This window comes from Coptis chinensis, chromosome 4 (genome assembly GCF_015680905.1).
Source record: "Coptis chinensis isolate HL-2020 chromosome 4, ASM1568090v1, whole genome shotgun sequence".
NCBI lineage: Eukaryota > Viridiplantae > Streptophyta > Magnoliopsida > Ranunculales > Ranunculaceae > Coptis > Coptis chinensis.
The window spans coordinates 72,036,729-72,049,555 of NC_141459.1; positions in this window are offsets into that span (position 1 = coordinate 72,036,729).

Genomic DNA, 12,827 nt, shown 5'->3' on the forward strand with positions numbered 1-12,827 from the left:
ACACAAGAGCTAAAACAAGATGAAGAGCCCTGGGCAAGAAAAACAATAGAGATAGTGGAAAAGGTTGATATTGGCACAAGAAATAATGAGCGTCATACATTCATTAGTACATAGATGCCTTTGAATATATGGGATAAATTGATGGTTTTCTTAAGAGAAAATCAAGATGTTTTTGCTTGGTCAATGGCGGATCTCACGGGCATCAACCCAGCTATTTGTACACATAAGCTAAATATAGAGGAGAATGCAACTCCTGTCCATCAAAAGCATCGGAAAGTTAGACCAATATACGAAGAAGCGGTGCAAGCCGGAATACAAAAGATGTTGGATAACGGCGTAATTAAAGAAGTGGATCACTCTGAATGGGTTGCGAACATAGTCGTAGTGCCCAAAAAGGATGGTAAAGTGAGAATATGTGTCTACTTTACTGTTGTAAATAAGAAATGTCCCAAAGATCACTATCCAATGCCAAGGATAAATTGAGTTGGTAGATCGGACAGCTGGGTTCGAATTAATTAGCTTCTGTGATGGATATTCAGGATATTTCCAAATTGTAATGGCCATTTTAGATCAACTCAAACGGCGTTCGTCGTAAATGGAGGTATACACTATTTCATTAGAATGCCATTTGGATTGAAAAACGCAGGAGCTACTTATCAAAGGTTAGTGGAAAAAATGTTTAAAAGCTCATTAAGCGAATCATCGAGGTGTATATTGACAATATGGTTATAAAATCCATGAGAGCTAAAGACCATGTGATAGATCTCAATATCGTATTTCGGATATTTAGAGAATTTAACATCAAGTTTAACCCAGAGAAGTGTACTTTTGGTGTTAGTTCTGGAAAGTTCTTGGGATATATTGTTACCAAGCGAGGTATTGATGCTAATCCAGATCAGATAAGAGCAATTCAACAGATGCCATCGCCAACAGCGGGAAAGCATATACAAAGGTTGACTGGAAGAATAGCTGCTCTCAACAGATTCATCTCCCAAACTTCAGATCGTTGTAAGCCACTTTTCAAGTTGCTTAAGAAAAATACTAAATTTTGCTGGAATGAAGAATGTGAAGAGGCGTTTTCCGAGTTAAAGAAATATCTGCAAGAAATGTCGACACTTACAAAACCAGATGAGGGAGAAAGCTTGCTTCTCTATTTGGCTGTATCGGAATCTGCTATAAGTTCAGTGTTGGTGAAAGTTGAAAACGGTGTTGAAAGACCAGTGTATTTTCAAAACAAAACAATGCTCGAGGTAGAGACAGTATTCGACATTGGAAAAGTACGCTTTAACACTTTTATTCTCGTCTCAGAGGTTGAAGCCATATTTTCAATCACACTCTGTGATTGTTATATCGAATCTCCCATTAAAGCAGACTCTGGCAAAAATGGCTAAGTCAGGAAGGACCGAAGGATGTTGAAATGTTCAGTACTGATAAATGAATTTGGTGTTGATTACCGAAATAGGTTATAGGAGAAAAGTCAAGTACGGGCAGACTTCCTTGCCGATTTTCCATGCGAATATGCTAGTTGGGGCAAGGAAGAAAAGGAATTCTCGACGCTGCAAGAGCCTGAGGATATTATCGATGTAGATGATCCATGGGCTGGAACAAATGGTTGGAGACTATTTGTCGATGAATCATCAGGGAGTAAGGGATGTGGTATTGGGATTATGTTGGTCACACCCGAAAATAAAAGGCTTGAAACAGCAGTGACATTGGGCTTCCACGCATCTAACAACGAGGCCGGGTATGAAGCCTTAATCGCAGGACTGGAGATGGCCAAGTCTCTCAAAGTGAAAGATTTATCAATTTTTAGTGACTCACAACTAGTCATCAGCCAAATTAATGGAGGATATTCAGCAAAATGAGAGAACATGGTGGATTACTTGAGTTTTATAAAAACCAAGCTGAGAGACTTTAATAAAATAAGGATTCAACACCTCAATAGAAATGAAAACATGCATGTTGATGCCCTGGCTTATGTTGCAGCAATGTTGGAAAATACTGAGGGTCGCACTTTGCACATTGGCATTTAACAGAAGCCAATCATCGATATTGATGAATCAGAGGTTATAGAAATCGACATGCTAGGGGCGTCATGGACGTAAGCATATATATCATACTTATCCGATGGTAAATTACCTGAGGACAAAAATGAAGCAAGAAGAGTTAAATCAAGATCCCACAGATATGTCCTACTCGATAATAAGCTGTATCGGGAAAACCCTGGTGGATCCCAAATTTAAAGTTCATATATTCAGACGAGGTTCACTTGATTATTGCAGAATTACATGAAGGGGAATATGGTAACCACTCAGGTGGGAGATCACTGGCAAACAAAATAACGTGACAGGGTTTTTTTTTGCCTCAAATGCGAAGAGACTGTCTTAGATATGCTAAGCGATGCGTTCAGTGCCAAAAACATGGGAAAGCTATTCATGTGCCTGCAGAAGAGCTTCATTATGTATCAAATTTATGGCCATCTGCATTGTGGGGCATTAATATCATTGGGCCTTTAGTGCCTGGTCGAGGCAAAAGAAGCTTTCATGCTGGCAGTAACAGATTATTTACAAAATAGGTGGAAGCCATAACATTGTAGCATGTGAAGGAAGAAGATGTCATAAATTTTATGTTTGAAAGAGTAATATGCCAATATGGTTTGCCTCATGCTATTATATCAGATAATGGTCCCCAGTTCAAGGGCGGAAAAGTTAGAGCCTTCTTATAATCATATAAGGTGAACCATTTCACATCGGCACCATATTATGCTCAAGGAAATGGCCAGGCAGAGAAGAAACAAACAAAATGATAATGGATAACATGAAAAAGAAACTGGAAGACAAGAAAGGTCTCTAGGTGGATGAACTAAACAGTGTTTTATGGGCTTATAGAACGACACCACGAACTGCCACTAGTGAATCTCCTTTCATATTAGCTTATGGCATGAAAGTAGTAACTCCATCAGAAATGGTGGTATCGACATCTAGAACCAAAGTCTTAATGAAAGGCCAAAATGAAGAAGTAATGGCAGCAGAAGTCCTCAATCTCGAGGAAAAAAGAGATCAAGCAAGATTAAAGCTCGACACATACCATCAGCAGCTCAGAAAAACTTTCAACAAGAAAGTAGGAGAAAGACGTTTTTAGGAAGGTGATTTGGTCTTGAAAATGGTCATTCAAGCAACTAAAGAGAAAGGGGCAGGCAAACTAATAGCAAGTTGGGAAGGGTTTTTTATTTTCCATAATAGGGAAGGGCCTTACATCATTCATAAAGTAGGGGTTAACATGGTTTATTACTTGAAAACTGCAGAAGGTGAAGTATTAGCAAAGCCTCAAAGTGTTAGCAATTTGAAAACATTTTATCAATAAAGAATATGCTAATTGTCATGGTATATTTTTGAAGTTATGCATTCAATAAAGAGATTGAAATTTCCAAAAGCAATATCGATATAAATATCGTAAATCATGGTATCTATAGAATTATCTTGATAATAGGTCAAAGAAAGCAAAATCCTGGTATGGTGAGTCCTCTCGAGATACCAGATCAAAGAAAGAAAAATCCTGGAATGGCGAGTCATCTCAGTACCAGGTCAAAGAAAGAAAAATCCTGTTCTTGGCAGCAATGTCGAGTTCATGTAAATTAATCTTGTTCTTAGCAGCAATGTCGAGTTTAAGTAAAAGAAAATCCTGTTATTGGCAGCAATGTCTAGTTCAGGTCAAAGAAAATCCTGTTCTTCGCAGCAATGTTATGTTCAGGTCAAAGAAAATCCTGTTCTTGGCAGTAATGTCGAGTTTAAGTAGAAAAATCTTGTTTTTGGCAGCAATGTTGAGTTTAAGTAAAAAAAGTCTGTTCTTGGCAACCATGTCGAGTTCAGGTCAAGAAAACTCCAGGTATTGGTAGCAATATCGATATCGGGTTAAGATCGAGAAATCCTAGTATCTGCGGAAATGTATGGTATCAGGTCAAGAAATCCTGGGATCTGCAGCAGTGTATGATATTCATGTCTACAATCATCTCGATACCAACTCAAAGAAAATCTAGGTATCAAGAATCATTTCGATACCAAATCAAAGAAGCTCACATAACACTAGCATCTGTAGAGTCATCTCGATACCAGATCAGATGTTACAAATCGAGAAAGCTTGGTGTCTGTGGATTTTCCTCAATATCAAGGAAGAATAATCAAAGGTATGTATTTCAATTGATATTACTTTTAAGTGGAGTAGTATCGAAATCCCAAATTTCTTTTCAAATATTTTTAAGTATCAATTGATACTACTGTTAAGTGAAGTAGTATCAAAATTCCAAATTTCTTTTTATTTCAAAGTATCAATTGATACTATTTTTAAAAGAGGAGTAGTATCGAAATTCCAAATTTATTTTCAAATATTTCTAAGTATCAATTGATACTACTTTCAAGTGGAGTGGTATCGAAATTCCAAATTTATTTTCAAATATTTCTAAGTATCAATTGATACTATTTTTAAGGGGAGTAGTATCGAAATTCCATATTTCTTTTCAAATGTTTCCAAGTATCAATTGATATTACTTTCAAGTGGAGTAGTATCAAAATTCTAAATTTCTTTTCAAATATCTCAAAGTATCAATTGATACTATGTTTAAGTGGAGTAGTGTCGAATTGTTTTTTTAATATAAGTATAATCACCAAGAGATGTTGGATACATACAAATGGATGAGTATAGTTTCTAGGTGTCAGATGTTCTTAATATACATAGTATAAGTATATATGAAGGATAAGAAGCAAACAGATGTATTTCATACTTCAAGAGATTTTTAAGTAATTGTTTCAAAGATAATCAAGCCAGTGTATCAATATTACAAATTGTAACAAGTGATAATGAAAAAATTAGCCCTGGAATGCAACGTTGTTATGGTTGGGATCATTGGATTGTGCCTCAAGAGTAAAATCGATATCAGCAAGCATATTCACTCCCTCCAAAGAAGCGGGATCAAGACGTAAGGCTTCAGGGTTGAGAGGTTGGGTAGTTGCGATATCGGCTGGATTAATTTCTTCAACTTCATTATCACTAGCTTACTTGTCAATTTTAACAACTTCTTTGTCAGTCTCGACCACCTCTTTTTCAGTTTGAATGGCATCCTCAGAAAATAGTTACATTCTCATCACCAACATTAAGTTTATACCGGTCAATAAGATGTTGAGGAAGATAAGGCCTGAAACTTTTCATGGTTGTGACGCAATACTCCACTGGTCCATCAGCTTCAGCCAGCTCGGCATCGGTGTGGGCTATAAGTTCTATTTTTTCTTGCTCATATTTGGCTCGCATCTGTTCATACGAGTTCTTCATCTGGTCCACCAACTTAATATTCTCCTCAGTAAATTTTTTCAAATCATCAACAATAGCTTTTTTAACTCTTTTTGTAGAACCAAGTTTTGTAATCGTGAAAGCATGGCTTTTCTTTTCTTCATCAAGGACTTTTTGGAGGGTTTCTTTCTCTTTAATTAGTTGTTCATTTTATTTCTTGAAGTAACTGAATCATTCCATGTCGGCCTCGAATTGGCTCATAGCAGCGGCTTTCATCTGAGTTTAAAATTACAGAAACGGGTATATGGAGGTAAGCGATAAGAAATTATAAGAAATAAGAGGTAAGACATGAGCATATACCTTCTCAAATGAAGTACACATGATACTAAAGCGATCACAAGATGTCAGGCAAGCCATTGTTGTTTTATCTCGAGGAAGAATAGTGTCCAAGAAAAGTGCTTCACTGAGTCCAGGTAGCGGGTTCTCAGCAAAAACGGAAGTAGAGACAGGAACAAGATCACCATTAGACAATAGTAATTTACGTACAAACTTTGCAGAAGAAGAGGAAGAGGCTCGAGATATCGGAGGAGCAGACGGACGAGAATGTGATGCTGAAACAGTGGCAGTTGGTGGAGCAGTGGTAGCTAGAATAGTGGCAATAATGTTAATCACCTCATTAAAAGAAGGGTGTTTTCTTTTCTTTTGGGTCACAACAATGTCGGTATGAACTTCTTTGGCTGGAGCAGGAGCTTGGGATTAGCTACCTCTTGTTGATTTTTTAGTAGACAAAAAACTACTAGCTACATTACTCTTTACCCAGGGGATTCGAGATAAGCAGTGGTGATCAAACACATCTTGCAAAAGTGGATAATTATAGAAGTCTGGAACTTCTTGTTTGATTTTGGGAAAAATATCTTTAGTCATAATTAAGCCACTATTTACATAATCACAATAACATTGAGGAAGGTTACGAGGTAGTTCAGAGAAAGAATTTTTTTTTCTAAATTTTCCAAGAAAACAAGGTTGTAATGAACCTTGGACAGTTTGGGAAGGTAAGGGATCTTGACCTTGAGTTTTATCTATTTTGAGCATGCTGCCTTTTAAAGTATAGAGAGGAGGAAGATAGTTGTTGGCATCATGAAGGGTGACAGTTGGGCTAGGATTTCATATTTATCAGCACCAGTTCTGGCAGTTATTTCTTCGTCAGTGCCTTTCAGGAGCTCCACTACTCTAGTAGAATTCCCACGACTTTTCGAAGTGACAGGTCTCAGCATTGAAACAATGGCACAAGTATATGCCAATCAGATAAAATGTTCGAGATGGAATGTCGATTTTTTTTTGACAAGATAGTTGTAATAGGTAACGTACCTCCAAGATTAAACACATGGTGCACCAAAGTAGGAATGACAATGGGTCTGGATGTTTCCCATTGACCAGAAATGATGAGAGGATAGAGAGGCCATCTACTGTCGCTATCTCAGTTTACTCTTATGATACCTTCTCGTTTACTCCGTTTCTTGGGATAAAAATAGCCACTAGGCTCTGGTGGACCAATGTTGGGTTTTTAAGTACATTCAACAAAAGTGTAATGGTTTAGAATATCGGCAAGTTTGATTTTTTGGGATCTCCACATGTTCGAATCAAGATGGGCATTGTAGTAGTTGCAAATATACACCAATCTCCAAAAATTACCCATGCCTTGGCTTGGAGAGATACTCAAGTGCTTTAATACCTCTCGGTCGAGGTCAATCAATGGGAGTCGTATACCAGCAGCTAGTTGCCCAACAATTATGATGATTGACTGGGCTTCACCACTTTGGCATTTGGTCCTTCTCCTAGCTCCAGCATAGTGTTGAAGAGTGACATTATCTGGTATTTGGTATGCAGCTTTAACCAAATCTAAGTTGGGTCTTTTTGGAAAATAGGGATTCAGACCTCGACTCCACACACTGGTGTCTCGGGTATCTCCCGTTCAGATTCAGAAGTTACTATTTCAAAAGGATGGCATGGTAGGCCATCAGCAAGATAAGTTGGCTGCCAGGTTGGTTCATCTGGAACATCCCTTTGTGATGTCGAGGCTGAGGAGGAGGATCTGACTCTAACTTCAGACTTGGTACCTTCACTTAACATATCGGTATCACTAGGAACAATAACCTTTTTTTATTAAAATCATATCCCTTATCGTTACTAATATCACTATACTCATTACAATTATATATTACGTTATTTATTACGCACATGTCGAACTTTCGTGGTGGTGGTGATGTTGTTCGTAATGGTATGTTTGGCATCGAGAGCATACGATCTTGACATCGAAGCCAGGAACTGTTCGAGATAGTTCTCTTAAAATTAACACAAGTTTTTCTCCTAGCTATACTGAAACAATTCAAAATATCTAATTCAAAAATCTAAGTATTATAACAGTAATAAATATAAAATATTCAAGTTCAACCCCTAACACTAACCCTAGCGGTTTTAATTTAAGGTAGAGAAGAAGAATAGACACGATAGCTGAGTATAAACAAGTAAAGATGAAAGTGATTTATCACTACCTGCATGCATATTAAAGTTTTTGTTTTTACTAACCTTTTGAATAAGCAGAAGAGGTTGATAGATTCGGATTTGGTTAAACGTACTAGCAAAATAATCCAAAGCGAAGCTTTATGAGTATTCTTTAATGGCGGCGGGGTTTATGTGTTTAGTTTGCAAATAATTTAAGAGAGAGAAAAGGACAACGAGTTTTTTTATATATACTTGCGAATTGGGCCCGACTTTTCATTCCCAACAGTAACTGCTTGAGTTTTTGAATTTAATTTTTTTTATTTTGTATCAAATTTTGATTTTCGCGGTTGATTCTCGAAACATTCAAATTTTCGAGTTCGAAATTTGAAAGTTTCGAAAGGGGGCGATGTCGTGGGAAAATATCGTCAACCCGATATTTCAGCCTGTAATTTCGTGACTAACTTGAGATATCGACATGATTGTCGGTATCTTGCTTTTAAGTTCATTTGTTATAGAGAAACGCGGGAAAGAAAGAGGAAGAAAAATAAGAAGATAATAGACACGCGTCAAGACATAATTGGACAAGATTTCAGCTGGAGGACTATATAAACTGAGGATCAGGAGAGAGAAGGATTCATTCTATTTTTTTCCACAAAACTTGTAAAACCAGAGCGATAGAGAAGGAAATTGAGTGATCTGTAACCGTCATTGTTGTTTAATACAAAAACTTCATTTTACTTCATCTTAAACTTCGATTTAGTCTCAATCAAACCTTAATTCAATATCAATCACATTGATCTTAGCGCATTTCCTTTGCCCACAACAGAAACAACATATTTTTATCCTTTTTTCGTCCAAAGAGTAAAAAATCTACCATCAATCCTCAATGGCATTAGGGCACAAATAGTGCACGGGTAAACCGATTTTCACCACACTCCCAACACGTCGCTTTAGCTTTAATGACGTCTCCTACTTTCACTAGGTAAGAACGAGCATGCTGGTATTGGAAGCATTTCTCGACATACCTTATATTCACCATACGGGCATTCTCACATTTATTTGGTTCTGGATAGTATCGACTCATGATCTTGTCTCCTACTTTGCAAATATAAATGTCCGGCTCTGCCTCGTGTTAAGCTTTATTTGTATGATTCTTATGACTACTGCTTGAGCTACCTGTAAAACTCATTACTAATAGCTAAGAAAAATGCGCAAATGGATCAAACAAATGACTATTTGGTGATGGTGTATGCTATGAAGATTAACGTAACATATGGCTGTTTATATCGGTGCAGATTTTGCACTAGCTAGTCGGTTCAAGATCATATTTAATCAAGTTTTATCTACATCTCAAGGCAACTGATGAGATCACTATAAATCATTGTCTAGAAAATACTATAAAATGGGTTGTCATTAAGTTATAATATAATGTTTTTTGGGTTAAGTTATAAGAGCATCTTTAGGAGGGAAACCAAAAAAACACCAAAATTTTGAACCAAACCAAACACCTAACCAAAAAAACATCAACCATCTTTAGGAGCAACATCAAATTTTCGACATCAAATGACGCAGTTTTGGATAAATCGCGCCATATAGCCCACGCGATTTTCCCAAAACCACGCCACTAAAGCCCATCTAACAGGCCCAAGCCCACACGGTTTTGGGAAAACCGCGCGATGTGTCGCATATTAACTTTCTTATTTATTTTCTTTCCAAATCTCTCACGCGGTTTTGGCAAAACCGCGCCATAGAAGCCTACTTAGAAGCCCAAGCCCATGTGGTGTTAAGAAAACCGCACGGTTTTTCCAAAACTGAGTGAGAGATTTGATACAGTACCAAAGTTGGAACCAAATTTTGGCCGATTTGGTGTTTGGTTTGGTGTTTTCATCAACATGTGACTCTCCTGAAGATGAAAAAACACCAAATTGTTGGAAATTTGGTGTTTGATGCTAGGAAAGTATCACTCCTAAAGATGCTCTAAGAGTCTTATAAGACCAGCGAATTTTATGTGGGAAACTGACACTTGTTGGAACTAGTTGGTCCATTATTAATATACAAACCAACTCATTTGTGTTCGTATGTATGCATTGTAAACCAATTATTAATATACAGACCAACTCATTTGTGTCCGTGTGTATTGCATTGTAAACCAACTATATCCAAATAGTGTGTCTAGGTCTAAAAAGTAGGTCCAATGTAGCACTACTCATCTATATCTTAATATTAAAGCTCCCACAAGGGGTATTTTTTTAGCTCTATTAAAATTCTACGTCATCTTCTATTAAAACGAGAATTTCTCTCCTATTTGAAAAACGGGATTTTCTCTTCTATTATAACGAGAATTCTTCTCCTATTAAAACAAATTCTAAAACTTTTAATTAAAACGGAAATCCTTCTCCTATTAAAATGATAATTCCTCCCCTATTGAAAATTAAGCGAAAATCTAGCGTATCTAATTAAAACGGGAATCATTCTCCTATTAAAACAGAATCTCTCTCCCAATTGAAAAAATGGGTTTTTAAAACTTAATTTAAAACAATTTGTTAGAAAATTAAAATAGGTTAGCGACTAAAATGGTAGTCCCAATTTTCTAAAATAAATATAAATGTTTTCAAAAGTGCGGGCCTACAAGCTAGTTATTAACTATGGTTAGCAAAGATAATCAGTTTTAATTGGCCAACTAATTATTTTGTAGAATCTAATAAATTTAACTTGGCTAAAATTTAGGTTAAAAAAAAGGAAAGGGAATTGAATCCCTCAACAAGTTGCGTGGATTTCCTCCTACTTTCCCTCCTTTTTATTCTTGGGTTATTTAGGCTTTAGTCCTACTTTTTATGGGGTATTTAGGCTTTAGTCCTAAAATTATCGATTATTATGTTTTATTCCTATTTCTATCTTCGATTTTCTTAAATGACCAAAATACCCTTAGAGCATGTTTATCACGTGACTTGAAATTGCATAAAAGTAGGACCAAAACCTAATTTACCCAATTACAGGAGGGGTAAATCTTAAAAATGAGATTCGACTACGCAACACATACAAATACAAATATTGGAGTCGCGTGTTTGAATTGGAGTGCTATATTCATAGGATAAAAATAAAAATATTGACGAGTCGCGTGTTTATACAAATATATAGTGAATAATTTACTACTCGAATTGAGGTTCTTCTTTAAAGAGAGTGCCACATAGATAGAGAGACCTTCCAGCTCAAAAAAGCCCAAGCCTATAAATGGTTTTAGTGAGCCCAGAATCTACTACACAGAGTTGGTTTTACAAGTATAGCCCCGCTTTTAAAATGTTTATGATTAAAACTAAATGGACATTATTATTGTATTAAACTAGTGCTCCAGTAGGGCTAAACAAACGGGAAAAAAAAAATCGAAATCTATGCCCACTCGTCTTCTCTCACGCACTGGTAATCTGAACGAAATGAGGGGAGTGAGAAGAATTTTCCCTCATTATCTCACCTAATTCATCAAGATGAAAACTATCAATGATCGAATGGCAGATGTAATTTATGTAGGAAACTTATTATAAAATTATATTTATTAATATTAAGTAAACAAGAATATCAAATTGATACAACAAATATGTCATGAACAAACCTTTAGTTTAACAAACTAACTTAATTTACCAATGATTAAATTCGATCCTAGTGATAATCACTGTGTCCTTATTAAGACAAATTTGCTCCCTCTCGGTGCTCAAGGTTGATGAACAATTGTCTCCCAAGACAGAACGGATTTCAATCCCATGAATGTAGCACTCCAATTCAAAAGACTCAATGAACACAACATTGTGTTGCGTAGTCGAATATCATTTTTAGGATTTACCCCTCTTGTAATTGGGTAAATTAGGTTTTGGTCCTACTTTTATGCAATTTCAAGTCACGTGATAAACATGCTCTAAGGGTATTTTGGTCATTTAAGAAAATTGAAGATGGAAGTAGGACTAAAACCTAATAATCGATAATTTTAGGACTAAAGCATACATACCCCATAAAAAGTAGGACTAAAGCCTAAATAACCCTTTATTCTTCTATAGAGTTAAAACCAGTTCACTCCTTAAAGAAAGGACGACTTCCTCATAACATATCTAATCGAATGATACACTCTTCACTGTGATTAAAATGAAACAATGGTAGCGCTCATGAGCCCAAATAAAGGATACAATTGAATCCACCCGAGGTCAGGGAAGGTTCCATCTAGAATTGTGACTCAATAAACCAATGAAGACCTCTGTTCAGAAGTGGCCGACCCTGACTATGCAAGCTCTCTACAAATGGACCTTTTTGTTTCTTGGAATGGGTATTCTAATGGATTTATGTTGCTTTAGTGGGCTTTTCTTAGTAGAAAGGGGCCTTACTTTTCGTTTATTCTTGGGGGCCTTATGCCAGGCCCAGAATGATGTGGCGGTAAGGAGTTGGAATCTTTCTTCAATATTTGCTGCCTAGACTCCTATAATATCCACATGGGTTTGACAAAAACCAACATCAGATCACCATCAACAAGTTTGCTAGAATAAATATCGAGTCTTACAACTTTGTATTTATCAGTACCAAGAACATGACCAAAGCCCAAAACAAAACTTTTGGTATACTCAGAACGAACCCACTTGTTGAGAGATTCAATTATCTTTCCTTCCCTCCCCAAATTTTCTAATATCATTAGACTCTACAAAATTATAAATTAAAAGTGATTATCTTTGCTAATTATAGTTAAGAATGGACCAACAAGTTTCAACAAGTGTTGATTTCTTATTTGTCCCACAATCCCACATACAATATGTAAGGTACATCACTAGACACGTGATGTGCACAAGACTCAGTATAATGCGACCCCAGACATATAGACACTCATCACACTTGTAGACGACTCCAAACACTCGCCATATATGAAGACTCGCATAATGACAGCACCAGCAACTTGTCACTTGACTCCTGTTTCGAACCCCACCTACGTGGCAAACGTCTATTAGTAGGGGTCTCCACTTTATTCGTTTAATCGACCGGGCTAAAGCCCAATTTGCAATACCATGGATCAA